We start from the raw sequence: 14,270 nt of genomic DNA, 5'->3' as shown, positions 1-14,270 counted from the left end.
CTGCCATCTAGGCCCTGTCCCTGATCTGGTATGCCCATTTAGTCTTGTTTTGTTTTATGGGCCTGTCTAAGCTTTGGGTGAAGGGCGAACCTCAGGAGTGGCTTCAGTATTGAGATAAAGGGTCTCCAGGGGCCACTGAAACCCTGGGGGCATGGTAGTTAAGAGCTACAGCTGCTAACCAAAAGGTCAGCAGTTCAAATCCACCAGGTGCTTCTTGGAAATCCTATGAGGCAGTTCTACTCTGTCCTATAGGGTCGCTATGAGTTGGAGTTGACTCTCTAGCAACAGGTTAGAGGGCCATGCTCTCAAGATTTCTCCAGTCTCTGTGAGACCAGTAAGTCTGGTCTTTTTTTTTATGAGTTAGAATTTTGTTCGATATTTTTCTCCATTTCTGTCCGGGGCCCTCTATTGTGATCCTTGTCAGAATAGTCGGTGGTGGTAAACCAGATACCATCTAGTTGTGCTAGACTCAGTCTGGTGGAGGTAGTGGTAGTTGTGGTCCATTAGTCCTTTGGACTAATCTTTCCCTTGTATCTTTAGTTTTCTTCATTCTCCCTTGCTCCAGATGGGGTGAGACCAGTGGAATATCTTAGATAGCCAGTCACAAGCTTTTAAGACCCAGATGCTACTCACAAAAGTAGGATGTAGAACATTTTCTTTATAAGCAATGTTATGCCAATTAAGCTGGATGTTGCCCGAGTCCATGGTCCCCAGCCCTCAGCCCCGTGATTTGGTCCCTTAGGAAGTTTGGTTGTCTCTATGGAGCTTCCATGGCCTTGCCTTGGTCAAGCTGTGTTGGTTTCCCGAGTGTTGTGTACTGTCTTACCCTTCACCAAAGTTACCACTTATCTATTGTCTGTTTAGTGTTTTTCCCTCCCCACCTCTCCCCTACCTCGTAACCATCAAAGATTGTTTGTTTTTGTGTGTAAACCTTATGAGTTTAAAAATATGGAACACTTCACAAATTTGCATGTCATCCTTGCGCAGGAGCCATGGCTCCTGCTAATCTTCTCTGTATTGTTCCAGTTTTAGTGTATGTGCTGCTGAGGTGAGCACCATCTTTTGATTTCTTGACTGCTGCTTCCATGGGTATCGATTGTGGATCCAAGTAGAATGAAATCCTTGACAACTTTTATCTTTTCTCCATTTATCATGATGTTGCTTATTGATCCAGTTTTAAGGATTTTTGTTTTCGTTATGTTGAGATGCAATCCATACTGAAGGCTGTAGTCTTTGATCTTCATCAGTAAGTGCTTCAAGTCCTGTTCAATTTCAGCTAGCAATGTTGTGTCATCTGCATATCACAGGCTGTTAATGAGTCTTCCTCCAATATTGATACCACATTCTTCTTCATATAGTCGAGCTTTTCAGATTATTTGCTCAGCATACAGATTGAATAAGTATGGTGAAAGAACAGAACCTTGACGCACGTCTTTCCTGATTTTAAACCACGCAGTATCCCATTGTTCTGTTGGAATGGCTGCCTCTCGATCTATGTATAGCTTCCTTATGAGCACAATTAGGTGTTCTGGAATTTCCATTGTTCGAAATGTTATGCGTAATTTGTTAGGATCCACACAGTTGAATGCCTCTGCATAGGCCCTGTCATATGCTCCCAAAATGCCACATACTATTTTGTAATCTTTTCCTCAATTACAAATAATTAGCTGCTTAATGACTGCCCTCCCATCAGTGATCTCACCCTTTTACTAAGGGCTGTGTCTTCCAGAATTCCTGTACACAGCAGGAATCCAATAGATGTAGGCTAAATTAATTAACTAATAGAAGTTAATCTAAATCCAATTCGACCCAAATCATGTCTAACTTAACACTCTCCCTTGCTCACATTTCTCATTGTTAAAATGGAGAGTTCTATTATTAGCCTTATTATTACCCTTCCAAAGGTAATGGCAGGATGGAGGCTTAAATGGAAAGTGCCTTGGACTTTCAATGGCAAATATATACTTGAAACTAGTGGGTGCCTCCTTAGCTTAATCTGAGGGCTCTCCCATCTCCTTATGAAAAAAGCCACATCTAAAACCTCCTTCAAATGTAAATCACCTCTGTTCTATGGCTAGAACCACTTTGCACAGTGGTGCTGACGAAGCGACAAACTCTGAGATGCCGTGATCTTGTCAGGGAATAAGTGCATGAGAGAGATGGGGCGATTAGGAATAAAAAGAAGGAAGAGAACTCCAAGTTGTAGAGTGAGAATCTGGTTTTTATTTCATTGGCTCAGGAATATATACACGTTCTATGGACAGCTGCATTCTCTTGGCCTCTGGTCTAAGGTAATGAGCTCAACAAACTTGAATCAAGGAAAGAGGCTCCCGTTAATTAGATAATGAATGGAACTTTGCTGTGCTCCATCTTAAATTAGTTTAACTTCCAGAATGAAGAGTCCACTTCCTGACTAGCTCACTTTTAGAATCTAGATGCGAGAACTAGGAGGCAACAGAAAGGAAGTCACCTCTAAACTCTCCTGCGGTTCCTTGTGTTGCACATGAACTTGTTGGCTCGTTTGGGAAGAGTTCAGACCAGAACATGCATGGAGTGCCTGCACTGTGCCCAAACCTGTGCTAAGTGCTGGGGTGGTGGATGGGGCCAAGGTACAGGCCCTGCCCTTATGGAGCTTCTATTCCAGGAGAGAAGACAGTGGGTAGATATAGTACAAATAGACAATTAAGAATGTGTTAAATACCAGTACCAAGCAACACATTTTGTCAGAAAATGGTGGGCAAGGACGCATTTGGAACAGATGGGGAAGGCCTCTGAGACGTGACCATTAAGTTGAGATGACATTTAAATCAAAGGATGAAAATGAACCAGCCCTTGTATGTGAGCCACCAAAAACAGCAATGTACTCCAGGTACGGTTTAGAGATGACTTTTCTCTTCAGGAATATCCAGATAGTGCCTCCTATCTCCATTCTCTAGATCATGAAAGCCAGCTAGCTAGGCAGTAGACCCTTTTGCTCTGGAAATTTAAAAAGTTGAGAAGGGGAGAATGACTATTGTTTAAACTCTGATTAGCGTCATGTTAATTCATTGAAAGAATTCAAATGAAACCACTAATCAGAATCTAGTCGCTGTTTTCTGTATTTTAAGCAACCACCAGTGCCCAGTGAAATGTGTAAAGTTGGGTGGGTTCTCACATAGAATAAATGCTTCTCCATCCATTAACAACTGCTATGGAGATCCCAGAATTTATTTTCCTTCTTGTGGGCAGGTGAAAGCCACTGCTCTGTTTTGTTTACTTCCCATACCTATCCCACACCTAAGCATCTTTGTGGGATTCCCTTGGCATCTTTGAATATCTGCAAGTCCACCATGCCAGCTCTGGCTTATTTGATCACAGGAATACAGTACCTTTTATGATGTTGTTAAATGGGTAGCTGATCACTTTATTCACACCAGTTTGTCACGCGGTGGTGGCTTGCGTGTTAATATGATGTTGGAAGCTATGCCACCAGTATTTCAAATACCAGCAGGGTCACCCAAGGTGGACAGGTTTCAGCAGAGCTTCTATATTAAGACAGACTAGGGAAAAAGGCCTGGCAATCTACTCCCAAAAATTGGTCAATGAAAAGCTTATGGACCAAAACAGAATAGCGTCCAATGTCGTGCTGGAAGCCGACACCCCTTGGTTGGAAGGTGACCAAAATACACAGTGGCAGCAACAATGGACTTGAGCATCCCATCAATCGTGAAGATGACGCAGGACCAGGCAACGTTTCATTCAGCTATACACAATGTCGCCATGAGTCAGAGCTGGCTCAGTGGCAGCTAACAACAACAATCAATTTATCCAAGTCCCTTATCAGGAAAACTATCACTGGGGTGACGACCAGAAAGTAACAATTACTTTCTGGTTCTTCTTGTAATATTTTATCACAGTTCCATAAAGAGATCAAAGCTAAGTTTACACAGGAAAGTTAAGAAAGTTTGTGGTTGCAAGGATTTTTAAAAAGATGCTTGAAGAGCAGAACCACATTAAAACAGCATGCCATAGCACGAGGAGACAGTTTCTGCAATGGCACTGGATCCCATGAGCCCAAGAATAGAGCCATCGGTGGACACTTGCCATGTGTCATGCCTGGAGCCAAACGCTTTACAGGCATCCGTTCATGTAACTCTCACAAAACCCTGCAAGAGTGAATAGTCTTGTTTTACAGAGAAAGAAGCTGAAACTCAGGTAGAAAGCATGGCTCAAGGATACACTGCCAGTAAGTGAGAAGCAAGGGCTTTCTTACTCCATAGCCTGTAAACCAAAACACACATACACACACACACCCCACACACAGACAATAAAAAACCCAAACTGATTGCCAATTGTCAATTCCTACTCATAGCGACCCTATAGGACAGAGTAGAACCGCTGCTGTAAAGTTTTCAAGGCTGTAATCTTTATAGAAGCAGACTGCCCCATCTTTCTCTAGCCGAGCAGCTGGCGGGTTCCAGCCTCCAACCTTTTGCTTAACCATTGCACTACCAGGACTCCTTCATAAGCTATAACCACTCCCAATCTCTGCGTAATGTGATTTTCCCTCTCATTTAAATTCACTGAAAGAAATAGATGTTCCACAGAAAAGCAACAGAGCTCATGGACTGCCCACCTTCTCACCTCTGCACCTTCCATGAAAAAACCCATTTATTCAGCATTAATGAAGTGGCAAACAATAATTGGAAATCTTTGGCTCAAGTAAAAAATAAAGAAAAGAATATCTGTGGTAAGTGTTGAAGCATGAAATAATAATAACAGCAACAATAATAACAATGCCTGCTGGCATTTAGAATACATAGTTATCAAAGAAGAATGTATACAAATGTTTGCAAATATTGCCATTTTTATCTGCAAATGATAACACGATAGAGTTTGCATATACTGAGAAAAGAATTTATTAAAAATGTGATCGAGATGGCAGGTAAGTATTAATGACTTTGATATATTTTTTTAATTCCTTCAAATTAACAAAAGTATGATTAACTTAAGGTACAAAAGGGCAAAGAGCATAAACACTGCAAAGCAGAAATAAGTATGACTAGTAAACCCACAGAAATGGCTGACCTTAAAAATAATCAAAGATATGCAAATTAAAACCAACCACTCTATGCCCTTCTTCCCCTGTCAAATTGGCAATGATAGGAAAATTGATAACACCCACAGCTTGAGAGAGCGTGTGGAAGTGGGGCTAATCTATTTCTGCTAGAAAAGAAATTGATAGAATCTTTCTAGAAAGTTAATCTGATAATATGTCTTCCTGGCCTTAAAAATGTTACATCTACATAAAGGACTGTTAGGTACTAAATTAAGTGAAAAAAAAAAATCACATTACAAAACGATGATCTCAGTTTTGTAAGAAAACACTTTACATCAATATAGAAAATAGTCTAGAAATAGGAGCTCAGAATGTTAGTGGGATTATCCACAGGTGATGGGATAACAATGAGGTGGTGTTTCTTCCTAGGCTCTGGTTTCCTCTTGCTCCCAGACCCCCATTTTCTTAGCTCTATTTATGTCTTGTACTGACACATCCTGGTGCAACCAACCCTTCTCCTCTTGGCTTTTTTCATTCGGCTCGTAAGTCACCAGAAGGAGCCCCTAACTTGACAAACTCTCCTACAAGCCCCTTTAGCCATGGCTCTATGTCCTTTCTTCCCTTGAATCCCAAACTCCTTTATTTTTCTTCTTAAATAAATTTACTATTTTTGTTTGTTTTTAATCAGTAAGTGTTTACATTTTAAAGCTGAAATTAGAAAGAGATAGAGAGAGGAGAAGCCAGGAAGTGAGCCAGTTGGGCAAAGAAGGAGATAGGGCAGGAGTGTTTGAGGAACAGTAAGAAGGCTGGATGACAACAGTGAAAGTTCCTATTTAAGAACATAAAGACGGAGAGGTCAGTGGGGCCATATTATGGAGATCCTGGAAAGACAGTATCTAGAAGTTGTATCCTAAAGGAAATTGGAATAATTTTATAGAAGTGACATGGTGAAAGGTGTATTTGTCTTTTTTTTTTTTTTCCTTTTGAATTGTAAGAATTATAGGTTATTTATCTAACCTTCTTGGATAATTCCTTTTAGGTAAAATGTTATTTTTTCCTTGACAGGAGTCATAACACATCTACCCCAGAGTTTCCACTCCTGAGAGAGAGAAGCCACGAAAAAGGAAAAAGGCTAAGAATGCTTGAACTCTGCTCTTCCAGGGTGAAGCAGGCAACCCGTCCCTCTCTGGGGAACAAGACTTTCTGACTCTTCATAGTCGAGAAAACATTAAAGTCATACGTGATTTGTGGAGCAAGACTTTTGAGTGAATCAATCGGCTTATAAGGGAAATTCTGAATTTCCCTCATAATTCTGAGTATCCTTTATTCTCATTAGTATCTTTCAATCTCAGCTTAGAAGCTGCCTGCAAACATCAGCAACAAGCTCCCACGGTTAATATTTTCCTTAGGTTTGCCCCTCAAATTTTTCCTTAAAACACTTTTTTTTTGTTAGTTTTTAACCAAAGTTTTCAAAGTAGGGTTTGCCAGAGATTCTTCTTGTCTGTTTTCACTGGCATGCTGTCTCCCATTCTCCTTACTTTCCATGGGAAAATGAATACTGAAAGGGCAGCCCTGTCTACCACCTGCTCTTTAGCTGATGAGGGGCTCATACTTGTGTGATCTGCACTTAACTGTAGATTGAGAATCAAACCTTGGAGAGACAAAATCAATCACAGTATTTCCCAAGTTTCTCTCATGGTTACGTGTGTATCAAGGGAAGCTTAGTCAAATGTTTTAAAGGCAGCAGAAGACTTCAGGGTGAATATGACTGAATGTTTGTGCTTCTGAGGCCTAACTTCTACGGAGAGGCCCCCAGCTGGCTTGGGCACCCAGAAGTTTCAGTCCCTGTGCCTTAGACTTATTCCACCACGGAGACACTGTCCTTATTAGGGTAACTATATGGTTTATCATACAGGCCAGAATCCTTTCAAGAGAAACCAAAAAACAAATAAAACCAAACCCATTGCCATCGAGTTGATTCCGATTCATAGCGACATTGCTAAAAATAATCAATAAATCTTATTATATCATAGAACTTAGAAAGTAATTCTATTCAAAAACTGTTTTCAAAAAGAAAATTGTTTCTGAAAGTAAAAATAGCGTAGGCTTATATTTAAAACAAATATTGATTAAAATTTCTTTACAGTGATTGTTTCAATATTAAAAAGCATATGCAGACTAATTATTCTTGGTACATAGTTACATACTCTAGTAAGTTTCTTAGATATAATTTGTCTCTTCTGTCATATCACTGCTGTGTATGGTATTGCATGAGTTAGGGGCTCACTTGTTGGCAGACCACTTCAACAACGACAATATATTCTTTTTCAAAAACCAAAAACCTGTTGCTGTCAAGCCAATTTGCACTCACAGTAGAACTGCCTCATGGGGTTTCTAAGGAGTGGCTGGTGGATTCAAACTACTGACCTTTTGGTTAGCAGCCAAACGCTTAACCACTGCACCACCAGGGATCTTTCTTTTTAATAGGCCCTTTTATTTATTTTTCATAAAATTTACTGAAGTTGTCTTTAATGTTGCATTTTACTTTTAATTACCTTGAAATGAACACCTTGAATTCCCTTATTCTGTAGAATATATTTTTTAAATTGAGAAATTAAAACTTTTATGGGCTATATAACACCTGGCACAGTGGTTAAGAACTCAGCTGCTAACCAAAAGTTCAGCAGTTCAAATCCACCAGCTGCTTGTTGGAAACCCTCTGGGTCAGTTTTACTCTGTCCTGTGGGGTCTTTATGGGTCAGAATTGACGCCACGCAATGGATTTGGTTTTTAGTTGTTGTTCTGTTTTGGTTTCGTCAGCTCAGGGAAAATGCTGCTAAGTGGCAGTTTTAATTCTAATTTCACTTTTGTGTATTGAAAATTGTAAATATTTAAGACCAAATATTTTGCTGCCTTTTTGCCTCTTTCTAATGTGTCCTTTTATGACAAAAATGTAAAAGGCGAAGCTCATCGAAAAACTGTCTCAGTGTGATTTTTTTGAGTGTTTCACCAAATGTAGATGCTGCAAAAATGTAAGCCTTTTCAATTTCATTCGATTTTTGTTCCAGAATACAAATTTATGCCATTAAAAATAGGAGTCATTTGATCTAAATGAAAAGTCATGCTTCAAAGAGGGTTGTGTAACGCACCTTCCGAAGCTATGTATGTTTAACTATTATATTCAGTTCCAGACTTCTTAAGACAACTATTAACTTCTGAAATGGATACTGATGGTTTTTCAGGAGATTTGTGTCTTCTTTTTTTCAAGTGGTCAGTGATGTTCCATTCAACCCATTGTGGTTGAGGTGATTCCAACTCACAGCGACCCTATAGGACAGAGTAGAACTCCCCCAGAGGATTTCCAAAGAGCAGCTGGTAGATTCAAACTGCCAACCTTTTGGTTATCAGCCGAGTTCTTAACCACTGTGCCAGGTGTTACATAAACCATAAAAATTTTAATTTCTCAATTTAAACAATAATATTCTACAGAATAAAGGAATTCAAGATGTTCATTTCAAAGTAATTAACTGTAAAAAGCAACATTAAAGGCAATTGCAGGAAATTTTATGAAAAATAAATAAATAAAAGGGCCTATTGCAAAGAAGGAGCCCTGGTGGTACAGTGGTTAAGCATTTGGCTGCTAACTCAAAGGTCAGCAGTTCAAATCTTCCAGCCACCCCTTGGGAACCCTGTGAGGTAGTTCTCCTCTGTCCTAGAGGGTTGCTATGAGTTGGAATGAACCCAATAGCAACGGGTTTTTGTTTGCTGAAAAAGAATATTTTGTCATTGTTGTTGTGGGCTGCCATCAAGTGAGCCCCTAACTCATGCAATTCAGATGCAACAACCCTATAGGGTCACTAGGAGTTGGAATCAACTCCGTGGCAACACAGTCCACCCACAGGCACCTTGGAAGAAAGACCTGGAGATCTCCATCCAAAAACCCAGTTTCTGGTAACCGTATAGAGCACAGTTCTACTCTTTTTTTTTTTTAAGCAGCTCATGACTGAGAACACTTCATTTTATCAGTGAGAATTCAGCTTGGTGCCCTTGAAAGGAAAATGTTAGCTACACTGCTTCTGGAAAGAGTTAGGCAAAGAGAGATGAGCTGTTGCTTACTTTCCTTCAGATTTAACCCCGTGTTGAAGGGAAAGCTCAACACTGCACGTGCATCTCACACGTTATTGATGAGACCACGGCAGAGGCTGGAAGTACAAAAAGGCTGTCGGCTAAATCCATGGTGGATTCCAACTGCTAACCTTTTGGTTAGCAGCCTGAGCTCTTAACCACTGCACCACCAGGGATCCCATTTTAATGTAACTACTAATGAAAATACTTGATTGAAAAAAATTATCTAGGATAAATGCTGCACCACAGAGATGCCGGGAAAATAGGTGTAAACTGGGACCCTTCTGAGCAAACTGGGATATACAGTCATCCTAGCCCCAACCCAGTTTTCCAGGTTTGAATTAGCTACATGACGCTGCTAGTTTCCTGACTTTTAATTTAATGACCCTTATTTTATCATTTAAAAGAGCAGTTAACTGGCTATTGAGTTTACTCCACTTCTAAAACTAACAGTAAATTATGATCGCAAATGTTATGCTTGGCATTGTACTCAGAATAAAGCCCAGCCTTTTGGCTCCTACTCCGCCCACAAGGCCTTGCACAAGAGGGCCCCGTCCATTTCTTCAGCCTCACTTGTCTGCTCCTCCTGGGTCACCGCACTCTGCTGAGCTTGTTTTCTTTCCATTCTTCAGATGTGTCAAACCTTCTCCTTCTCAGGGCCGTTGGAAGCTGCTCCCTCTGCCTGGAAAGCTCTTCCTCCCACACTCCCAAACTTGGCACCGTCTCTTCCCCAGGATCTCAGCTTAAGCTTCACCCTCCCAAAAAGTTCCTTCCGGGCTTGCTACCTAGAGCAGGTGTTTCTCAATCTCAGCCCACATTTGTTTATTTCAAAGCACTTATTGCTATTTGCAAACAGTTTCTTACTTGCAAATAATTAAAATTAAAAAAAATTTTTTTTTAAATTTATCCATGGCTTATTTATTTTATTGACAGTGCCTAGAGTGAGGCCTCTGGGTGGCAAAAACAGTTTGCCGTTGATTACTAACCTAGAGGTTGGTGGTTCAAACCCACCCCACAGTGCTGAGAAAGAAAGGCCTGGCAAGCTGCTTCTTTTAAGACTATAGCCAAGAAAACCCTACAGAGTAGTTCTACTCTGTAACACATGGGGTCACCACAAGTCAAAATCGACAAGAAAGCAACGTTTTTTGTTTGTTTGTTTATTTGTTTTACTATGAGAATGTAAGACCCAAGAGGGAAGCCTTACCCACCCTTGTCACCCTCATGTCCCAAGAGCTGAGAAGGGTGTCTTGCACCAAGCACTGAATAAATATTTGTTGACTGAATGAATCATATACATTAATATTTTGTTTAAGATACTAGGTATGTTGCAAAAGATTTGTAAACAGTTGGGTCTAATTTAATATATGTGAAAATATTGATGGTAATAAATTTTCTAAAAATAAGCCTTATTTTCTTAGTGACTTCTATTGTATATTTAGAAATTAAGCCAAAGGGCACCCTTCTGCCAAGTACAAAAACACTTCCCAGACCAGCCAGGTCTGCAAATAAAAGGGCAGGGTCTGGGCAGCTCAAGCCCCACCTTCCTGAGATGGTGGTTGGGGATGAGGTGCGCACCACAGAAAACAGGCCCTTCAAGCCCCAAAGTCAGCCACTTCGGAAACTGGAAAATTCAACCTGTAAACTTCCTTTTAGCTTGTGCCTTTATGAACCTGGCTTTGTACGAAATTGTGGCTTTTGAATGGATAGTCAAAATGGCTTTGCTAAATGCAAGAGTCTGTTGTTTTCCTACGCTATCAAACCGTCGATAACGTTATTTGCATTATTTGATAAACGTGCTCACTTTTCTCCCTCTTCTGCTCTGCAAAGGCTCCAGTTAACAGACAAGGTTATTCAAACCTTGTGATACCTTCTGTAAAATAAAGTAAGCATTCCCTCATACCTAGACATTAAAAAAGATAATCTCTTCAAGTTGATTTTAAAGTATGCCACATCTCTGTCCCAACTAATATCATTCTCATGAGCAAATTTGTGGGTTGCAAAATAATTTGTGAAATATTTTTTAATGCACTGAATTTTTTTCTTTTCAATTACCAAGTGGTAACAAAAGGCATCTTTATAAATAAAAGGCTCCATCTATGATTTTGGCTAAGGCAACTATTGTGAGGATGGCACAGGACCATAGAGTGTTTCTGTACAACAGGGTTGTTATGAGTCGGAGCCAGCTCCATGGTACACCTAATAACAAGGAGATTAATGAAGGATAAGGAATAGGAGAGAAAATACGCAGAATTAGTAAACTTAGTTAATTTTCTTCACTTTAAAATATTCATAAACATAGTAAAAATATTTAAAAATTACAAGAGGCAATATGAGCAGGAAGATAAAAAATCCCTCTACCCACATCCCCTTTGCCCTCCATTTCCTTCCCCAGAGACAACCTCTGTTAACAGCTTTTTGTATTTAAACATATTCTTTGCATCAAGAGTTATGCATGTGTATTTGTGTGTGTGCATTTTTGCCCCCCTTTTTTTGCACAAATCTTAGCATAATGAACTAAGCACTTTGCACCTTCATAAATAATGTATCCTGAAGATTCTCCCATATATATCACTGCATATTCTTTTTTTTTTTTTTTTTTTTGTGGCGATGTTTTCTTTGTTTATCACTGTGTGGTCTATATAGTTTCTTCATTACTCTTTACAGTTGTTTAGTAACCCACTGTCTGAAAGTACTCGAATTTCTATAACTTCTCCCCTAAACCCGTTGCCTTTTAGTTGATTCCAACTTATAATGACCCTATAGGACAGAGTAGAATTGCTCCATAGAATTTCCAAGGAGTGCTTGGTGGATTCGAACTGCCGACCTTTTGGTTAGCAGCCGTAGCTCTTAACCACTACATCACCAGGGCTTCCAACTTCCTCCCCTAGTCATGGGTATTAAGGTCCCTGCCAACCTTTGCTATTGCTAACATTCCTTCAATGAGTGTTCCTCCACCTCCATGGGTGAACATACTTGCAGGTTAAATTCCTAAAGTAAAATGGCAAAGCCAAAGAGCATGGGCACTTACATTTTGATATTTCTGTCTTAAGGGATTGTATCAATTTATACACCCATCAAAATACATGAAGGCCTCTTTCCCCACATGCTCACCCTCATTTTTTAATATTTGCCAAATTGTAGGTAAAAAAAGTGGTCCTGTGATTTTAATTGTGTTTCTCTAACAATGAACTAGCCATGGTATTCTAGCTGTGATATTTTCAAAGAAACCTTGATTATTGCTTTCAAGTCCTCACATTAAGGGAAGTCCAAACCTCCAAAATCTGTTGCCTTCCAGTGGATTCCAACTCATAGTGACCCTTCAGGACAGGGTAGAACTGTCCCATAGAGTTTCCAAGGAGCGCCTGGTGGATTTGAACTGCCAACTTTTTGGTTAGCAGCTGTAGCTCTGTAACAACTGTGCCACCAGGGTTTCCTAGGGGAAGTCAGGCCTGGTTAAATGAGTGTCCAAGGGTGTAGGTGACAGCAAGGCTAGGGATGACAGGCACAAACCATGAGTACTGCTCCCCTCTTTCTGGTCTAGCCGGTGACCCTATAGGGCAGAGTAGAACTGCCCCATAGGGTTTCCAGGGAGTGCCTGCTGGATTTGAACTGCTGACCTTTTGGTTAGCAGCTGTAGCTCTATAACAACTGTTCCACCAGGGTTTCCTCAGGAAAGTCATGTCTAATGAAATGAGTGTCCAAGAGTGTAGATGACAGCAAGGCTAGGGATGGCGGGCACAAACCATGAGTACTGCTCCTCCCCCTTCAGGTCTAGCCGGTGAACCTATAGCAACCCTATAGGGCAGAGAGGAACGGCCCCATAGGGTTTCCAAGGAGCACCCGCTGGATTTGAACTGCTGACGTTTTGGTTAGCAGCTGTAGCTTTATAACCACTGGGTCACCAGTGTTTCCTAGGGGAAGTCAGGTCTAGTTAAATGAGTGTCCAAGGGTGTAGATGACAGCAAGGCTAGGGCTGGCTGGCACAAACCATGAGTACTGCTCCTCCCCCTTCAGGTCTAGCCGGTGACCCTATAGCAACTCTATAGGGCAGAGTAGAACTGCCTCACAGGGTTTCCAAAGAGTGACTGGTGAATTTGAACTACTGACATTTTGGTTAGCAGCCGAGATCTTAATCACTGTGCTACCAGGGCTCCCCTAGCCAGGGCAAGCATCAATAATCCATTATGCTTTGTTTTGTTTCTAAACATAGATGAACCCTCAGAATCCCTCTCAACACAGCTCCAGGGTGTTACTATCATTCAGTCAGAACTGACACGTGAAACTATACTATTTGTCATACTTGTTCTCAGTGGCTTATAACTAAATGAAGGGACAAAACCTGAACTACGGCATCCCATACGGCAACCAATTTAAAAGATGAAATTCTTCTGCCATGACTCTGTAGAATTCACCTCTGTCACTTAGCCAGCTTGGATGATTTTTTATTTCTTTTTTCACAGACCCCATGTGACAAAGTAGAGCTCCCACAGGGTTTTCTAGGCTGTAATCTTTGTGGAAACTATGGTCATTGGCTTGAAAAAGCACCTTTTATGGCCTGCTTTTTTCTCTGCATTAGCTCCCTATTCCTCTTTCAGTATCCCCTTCCCCTTTCAAATAAACTGCTTGCACGCAAGTCTTTTTTTTAAGTCTCCTCTGGGAACCCAAGGTAAGACACAAACCTTACTGTATTTCATTTTCAGAAAGGTCTGTGAGGTAGTTGTTAAGAACTCCATTTTACAGGTGAGGAAACTCAGTTAATAACTGAGTCAAAGCAGAGCATGGCAGCTAAGATTCTTATTCAGGTGTACACGTGTCCTTTTTAGAACTCTTGCTACAGTTTGTAGCAGAGCCCTGTGGCACAGTGGTTAAGAGATCAGGCTGCTAACCAAAAGGTTGGCAGTTCAAATTCACCAGCCACTCCTTGGCAACTGTGGAGAGCAGACTAGCTGAAAGAAAATGCAGAAGCAAACAACATGTGAAGAAAAGAGATTAAAGAAGATGATGCAACCAAGAGGAGAAAAACAACTTTATCAACAGAAGACACCGGGACAAACTAAGTTACAAACAAGGACTTATCAACGCCAACCAAATGGGCTCAAAGAGCTCC

The 14,270-nt window shown here is 40.6% G+C and overlaps 1 pseudogene; it reads right to left on the bottom strand.

Moving 5' to 3' along the window:
• Window positions 1-942: 942 nt before the first annotated feature.
• LOC111752313 (U6 spliceosomal RNA) lies at window positions 943-1,056 on the bottom strand (annotated as a pseudogene).
• Window positions 1,057-14,270: the final 13,214 nt, after the last annotated feature.

Source organism: Loxodonta africana, chromosome 23 (genome assembly GCF_030014295.1).
Source record: "Loxodonta africana isolate mLoxAfr1 chromosome 23, mLoxAfr1.hap2, whole genome shotgun sequence".
Lineage (NCBI taxonomy): Eukaryota > Metazoa > Chordata > Mammalia > Proboscidea > Elephantidae > Loxodonta > Loxodonta africana.
This window is presented reverse-complemented; position numbering and strand designations above follow the sequence as displayed.